The sequence below is a fragment of the Symphalangus syndactylus genome, chromosome 19 (genome assembly GCF_028878055.3).
Source record: "Symphalangus syndactylus isolate Jambi chromosome 19, NHGRI_mSymSyn1-v2.1_pri, whole genome shotgun sequence".
In the NCBI taxonomy this organism is placed as follows: domain Eukaryota; kingdom Metazoa; phylum Chordata; class Mammalia; order Primates; family Hylobatidae; genus Symphalangus; species Symphalangus syndactylus.
Genome location: NC_072434.2, coordinates 40012213 through 40019555, shown reverse-complemented (window position 1 = coordinate 40019555; position 7343 = coordinate 40012213). Strand labels below are relative to the sequence as shown.

Genomic DNA, 7343 nt, shown 5'->3' with positions numbered 1-7343 from the left:
GTGCAGATGGAATTCAGCCAAGGCCGTCTGACCCCAAACTCCTAATCAATAGGCTAAGCAGCAGCACCCCTTGGGAAGAAGTACTAGTCACTCAGGGAGTCCACCAGAAAAGGTCTGCTTCCCTCTGTTTGTCTTCCACTCAAGCCTCATCCCTTCACAATGTGACCTGGAAAGGAATATTCCTGATACTGCCTCCCAGGAAGCCATGGAAAGGAAGCCCCGGCTGGCCCCTGCAGTGTCCTTGAAGGAAATGGATGAAGGTGAGGCAGACCTGACTCACAGCCGCTGCGGGTCCCTGCGCTGGGAAGCAGCCTCTCTATGGAGGCGCACCTGGGCTCCCCACACCCCTGAGATGATATAACGGCTCAGACAAAGGGTTTGAAGCCATCAATGGACTGATAGCATAATACCCATGACTTTCACAGAACGTGTCTTTAAGTGGAAGAAATAAGGGCAGGATAATTTTAGTTCTGTGTGCCTTAGCACGGCTCCATCTCTCCTGCCATCAGGCTGGCTCCCAGACAGAGACCACTTGTCTCTTTCTGCATTGAGGCCCTCAAACCCGGCCAAGAACAACAGACTGCAAAGTTTGCGGAGTAAGTTTGGCCGCATGGAGGGATCAGAGCTCAAGGCTCCTGCCCCATACTTGGGAACTGTTGTGTCAGCAGGAAGCCACTTTGTCTTTGAACACAGCCATGAGGTGGCAAGACTTCTGAATGTCCAAGGAGACACTGGTGCTCCTAACATCTGGTCACTGATGCACTGCTCCCCAAGCAGCTGTGGGCAGGCGGAAACTAGGGGCAGGGAAAGGATGACCTGTGCGGCCTGCCGAGATGGTGAACGTCCTTGCATCTAGGAACAGCAACCTGATGAAAGCGCCTTTTCCCATTTCCCGCACATCTTCTTCTCTCCGTTTCTCTCTTTGGTTTTAGTGGTTCTTCCTTCCTTTTCCTGACTTTCTTTCTACTTCTGTAGATGTGCTTTTATGTATGTGTGGGTTTTTGTTTTTGTTTTATCCCCATTAGAGCATTGTCCACCTTTTTTTCACTTTCCCAGCGTTGTGGGTCCTTAGTGGGAAAACACTGGGCCTCATAGTTTCTACTCTTACTGAAAAGTTTTACGCTTTCCAGCCCTCCTGTCTTTGCTCACCAAAGTCCAGGCATATGTGCTTATTGATAGAAAAGATTCAAGAATCTGAACTATGAAGTGCACACACACATGTATTCTCTCTCTTGCTCTCTCTCTCTCACACACACACACACACACATCCTTTCCATACCCACTCAAACCAGAATACTCGATTCAACCTCATCAGAGCCAGTTAAAGATAATGATCTTTCTCTGATTATGGTCTCCACATCAGTGTGACACCTCATATCCAACCATCTTTGGAACTCAGGGACTGAGTTTATTTAGCTCTTGGTGAAATGTAAGTGACCCCATAAGGCCAAAGACTGGATGAGCACATACCAAGGAGTGTACCAGGTATTGCCACTGGGTGATACTATATCTCATCGGCACTCCCCTGCCTAGGTGGCAAGTAAAGTTCTGACACACTATATCTATTCCCTGACTTTAAGAAAAAGGTGCAGATTTGCAAACTACTGCCAACCTAATCTTATTTTTTCAACTCCCCCCATAGTCACTTACTTGTTTTATGAATGCGAACCATCTTAGCATCTATTTGCATCAGTTTCTTCATCTGTAAAATGGGGATAATAAAAATTACCTATCCCTTAGGGTCATTATGTCAAATGAATGTGAAACAGTTATATTTCTTGGCTGCAAGCAACAGAATCCAACTCTAGATTCTGGGCTACAGGAGTGAATAATTTATTTGGGACAGCCCTGTCAGAATTAGTCAACTCCAATCATTTTTCTATCCTTGTTTCACTAAGGTTTCATGTTTCTAAGAGAGAGAGAGGGCCTGATTGGTCTAGCATAGGCCACATACCCATCCTTTTTACCAGCGAAGGACACAGGAGTTTGACTCACAGGTGTGGTATGAGACCTAAAGTTATGGCCCAAAATGATGAAGGCCTCGAATGACCTAACTGCAAACTTCTTTCTCCTTCTCCTCCTATAAATAAGGTCCCCTAGCCAAACATCTCTCCTTATCAAATGAACAAAGTGCAGTTCCTGCTTATCCCTGAGTAGTGGGTTTCAGTTCCCTGCTGGCCTGTGGAATTATTCAAATGACCCAGTCACATCTTTATAAGGTAGCAGGAACACCCCTACCCTCTTGATACTACAAAGTCTGTCTCCCACAGCCTCTGCTTGTTCACTGTATTCCTGAGCACAACCCCCTATGGCTCTGTGTGGCCAGTGGTGTCCTCCTCCCCCAGGCTGTGTGTATAAGTGACTAATAAAATGCTGGCAACCTCATCTGTCCAGGGTCAGGTGTCCTGTGTGTTCAGCCATCCCCATAACCCTGCAGCAAAGATCCCTCTCCCACCAATGGGGAGAAGAGAAGGCAAACAAAACAAAAGGCCCCCAAAGATTGCATGTAATGGGGAATAGGTGGGCTCCAAAAGGAAAATCAAGAGTTGATTTTCCGCTTTAAATCTGCTGTTACCACAAGAGGAGGAGGGATGCAGGACAAGCAAAAACAACAGGCATTCAAACACCATGAAAAGTGCTTAACACAGTACCTGAGAAACAGAAGAGGACCTGAAAATGTAGGTAGTAGTAATATTATTTTCATATTATTATGGAATTCAACAAACTCTCCAAAAAGAAACCTCTCATTGCAGCATTTTTCATGTTCATGGAGTACTTTTTGTCCCTGCCCCCTGCAACTTTTCCCCGGCACCTACACAACAGTGCAGGGCGACAAGCATCAAGAAACCAAAGGCATCTTTAAGGCAACCACAGGTATGAGTCCCAATGCAAGAGGCACAAAGATGCCAGCAGACGACACCCCTTTGCATGGGATTCCTGAGTTGGCAGGTGAATGAGGCCCAAGAAGTAGATCACACAAGGACCTTGCTTTGCAAATGAAGTCACTGTCAGCCAAAAAGGCATCAGGCCGGAAGTGAACAGGTGATGAGCCAGTACCTCTGTACTGAACCACTCCCCTGATCATTTGCCTTTTTCAGGGAACATTTGAAAACACTATTTCTGGTAAGTCTTGGACTTCAGAGTAGACAGTGTGGCCACTGCACCATGATGTATCCCAGTCGCAAGTGCCAGACAGAGCCCACTGACTCCAAATACCAATCCATTGTCTATCATTCTGCCATTAAAATGTCATTCATCTGATTTCCAAGAGTCCTTTTCAAAATGTCACAGGTCCCACCTTGTCAGCAAATACTTTACCTGCAACGTTTGATCTCCTTAAGCTGGGAAGCAAAATAGGACACAGGCTGGGTACCTGACTGGAAGCAGAGCACCTGACTAGGACAAGACCCAGGAGGGAGGAAAGGAGGACTGATAAGTGGCTGGGAACACATACCAGCAACAAATATTGAGACAGATACTCAGTGGGCTGGGGTCAGCCAGCATTACCCCTGACTTGAACTGTGGAACCATTCAGCTAAGTGATGTGGCTGCACCCTGGCATCACCCTAACCTTTGTCTACCAGGAGCTCAAGGCCTTGGCATCTGCATTGACAGCCAGGAATATCTTGGCCCCAGATACTGGCTAAGTTCCAAAAATCTCCAGATGCTACACAGGGCCTGAGATCTCACCACCTTGAACAGCAGGAAACTCTAACCTGATCTTCCCATCGTATTAATCTCTGTTTTCCTCCTTTGCTTTCCACCATCCTAGAGCTTCTAATTTGCAGAATTTAGAAATCAAAATTCTTGAGCAGTTGCTTGCATAGCTCTGTCCTGTTTCAGAGTATGAACGATAACAACAGTAGGTGCAACAATTTTTTAGAGCTTATCGAATGCCAGGAACCCTATAAGTAACTTATTTACTCCCCTACAATAACCCTGCAAAGTGAACTTTGTTACTCCCATTTAACAAGTGAAGAAATCTAAGTCACACATAGTAGAGGGAAGAGCTGGAATTCAGATCTAACTCTAAAGCCTCAAACACACTCATTGCCTCTTGAAAAAGGATGCTGGACTTATCATCATGTCCCAACCCTGCCAAACAGGTTAGCCACACATCCATGAAGGACCCATGAAAATGTGAGTTTTTCCTGAAGTAAAGCTTCTCATGCATTCAGAATGTAAACTCATATAACTACTTGGATGTCAATCCATGGCCACATTTGACCTGATTACTCAGGTCATACAGAGCCCAGACCCTGCCCTAGATGCTAATAAACACATCTTGTTCTATCTGAATTTGACCATAAAATCCAGCTATCTTTTTAGTCTGTTTCTAGAGTCCTTATTGATATATCCTTCTAATGTGCTCACATGTCACCCACGGCCAGAACATAAAAATGTCTCTGGCTTGGAACACCATATGAACAGTATTTACACCTTTTAAAAATATGGGCATCCTTCAAAATACCCACACTTTATTATAAACAATACCATTTAGGATGTTCTAACACAGAAGTATTCTATTCCTTCTGTTCTTCTATTGTAGTCATGGAGACCTCAGATTTGGTTGAAATAAACAGACAAAATTAAAACCTGCACAAAAAGTTGGTATCAGAGCAAACAATATTGACAGTTTATATTTCAGGGGTATTTTTGTTTGAGGAAATCAATCATTCTACAGACATGACCTCATTCTGATCTCTTAGGTAGGAAAAGGACAGTGCTGCCTTCCTCTTAAGATCCACAAAGGACTTATGGTGACGACCAGGTAAAGGGGAGACTGGGGCTGTAGCACCCTGAAATATATGGCTGAAACTAAAGGATTTCACCCACCCAGTTGCTTGGCATCAGACTGATCAAATTAATCATTTGAATTTAATATTTTAGTTGGTCAAGTCAGCCAAGGTGGTCTACACAGATAAGAATTAGCCAAGTTGCCATTGTCCCAAATTGAGCCATGCGACCAACTAAGAATAAATCTTGGGTGGCTCACTTGAAGATACGTATAATTTTTAAAAAGAAATATTTCCCTGCTGTTAACAACATTGCTCTTTTTATTTTATTTTATTTTTTCTTTTTCTTTGAGACAGAGTCTCGCTCTGTCGCCTAGGCTGGAGTGCAGTGGCATGATCTCGGCTTACTGCAAGCTCTGGCTCCCAGGTTCAAGCAATTCTCCTGCCTCAGCCTCCCAAGTAGCTGGGATTACAGACGCGTGCCACCACACCTGGCTAATTTTTGTATTTTTAGTAGAGACGGGGTTTCACCATGTTGGCCAGGCTGTTCTAGATCTCCTGACCTCAAGTGATCTGCCTGCCTCAGCCTCCCAAAGTGCTGGGATTACAGGTGTGAGCCACCGCACCTGGCCTCTCTTTAATGACTGCAGTTGTCCCATAGATTGCACTGGCACTGGGGGATGCCTCTAAAATACAAATCTAATCACCTTACCCCCACTGACCACAGGATGAACCTGAGGTCCTTCCTGATGACACAAGGGACTTAACTGACCTCTGGACCACTTTCCTGTTTCAACTGTCTCCCCTGTCCCCACTGCCATGCTGTAGTTGCGAGATGCTATTAGTAACTAGCAATTATTTAAATGCTCAAGCTGTTGCCAAAGCCATTTACTTTGCCTGGAAATACTACATCTCCCACGGATACGCGTACACGCCAGCCCTGACCCCATCATTGCCTGTTTGAAAAACATCAATTTATCTCTCTTTTCTTTTATGGTTATTTTTTAAAGTAATTTTTTATTGCAAAAGAAGTACACAGAAAATACAGTACATAAAACAGAAATAAGAAAAGCAGAAGTACACATTATCATGATACCAAAGATAAAATTGTTTGCATTTTGATATATTCCTCACAATCCTCTTCATGTGCACATTTATAGACATTTTCTACCACGCCAATTTGACTTTTGAGACTCATCTCAAATGCCACTTCCTGTAAGAAGACTTTTCTAACCTTTCCTCTCCCTCATGCCCCCAAACTTAATCTCACTCACTCCTACTCACCCTACAGGTTTCAGCTTAAATGTCATATCCTCAGACAGTATTCTCCTGACCCCCATAGTAAATGACATCACCCCAGTTACTCTCTTTGATAGCACACTGTTCTTTCTTTCATAAAACTATCTGAATTTATCATTATAAATATATTTATTTGTGTATTTATGCATTCATGTCTTTCTTTCCATTAGGCTATAAGGTCCACGAGAGTAGAGACGATTGCTGGCTGTGCTTATCACTGTAGACCCAAAGCCTGAAATAGCATCTGGTTCATTAAACACATGATGAATATATGTTGAATAACTAAATGAATGAAAACACCGTTCTTCAAGCTCCCACTAACACCTTACCACTCTCTACCATGTCAACTTATTTTATTATAACAATTGCTCACCATTAAACCATATGGTCCTGGGAGACAAAGACTGTCTTTAAGTCTATAAAGTCATATTTATATATGAAATCATAATTACATTCCCATAACACAATGTCCTACACATGGTAGATATTCAATTCTTCAGACTGAGAAAAATGGAATGAATGAATGAATTGCTATATGGGCAGGGCAGCTTGCCAGTGATGCTCTCAAGTGATCCTATTTCTTAAATAAATCTTTTCTTCCTGGTTTTAATAATAGTTTCCATATCACACCAAAATGTAACTGAAAAGTAAAAACATTGCTTTGTGCTCCAGATGTTTCATTTTCAGAAGCCAAACATCCAGATCATTTGGACCCATATGAAAAACTGAGCATCTCTTCATCCAAATGTCTGGCATTTTCTTGGCTTATTCAGAGTCCAAAGGAAGAAAGAAATGGATGCGTTACCCCTCCGCCATCAATACAGAGAGAAAACGAAAATAAATAATTAGTATGATTAAAGCCCACATTTTCAATGCGCCATAATCTTTCTATAATACATTCCAAAGAGCACTGATTTACATAAGAGACAACTGTTGTATGGGAACATCAGTGAGTTTGCTTTCAGCTACAAAGAAGAAAACCCACTGAAAGTGGCTTACCCATCAATAATATTTATTATAACATATAAGAGGAAGTCTGGAGGTTGGCTTATTCAGCAGCTCAGCAGCATCAACAAAGACCTGGGTATTTTCTAACTTTATACCCTGTCTTTCTTAGAAAACATCTTTCTCTCAGTTTCAAAGTGATGGAAGTAGTCCAGGTGTCACATACACAACAAATAGCATCCTGCAAAGCAGGCAGTTACTCTCACATACCCCTTTAAATTGGCACAAAAAGCCTGAGCATGCACCCCACTCCCCATCTGGCTTCTTCTCAGGTCCTATAGGCCATGATTGGGCCCTGTGTCT

General features: G+C 43.1%; 1 long non-coding RNA gene across 1 annotated transcript; it reads left to right on the top strand.

Moving 5' to 3' along the window:
- The first annotated feature begins 4694 nt into the window (after nucleotides 1-4694).
- LOC134731931 (uncharacterized) lies at nucleotides 4695-6433 on the top strand. The gene is made up of 2 exons (XR_010114658.1): nucleotides 4695-4771; nucleotides 6206-6433. It is a non-coding gene; the product is annotated as an uncharacterized lncRNA (long non-coding RNA).
- The last annotated feature ends 910 nt before the right edge of the window (nucleotides 6434-7343 follow it).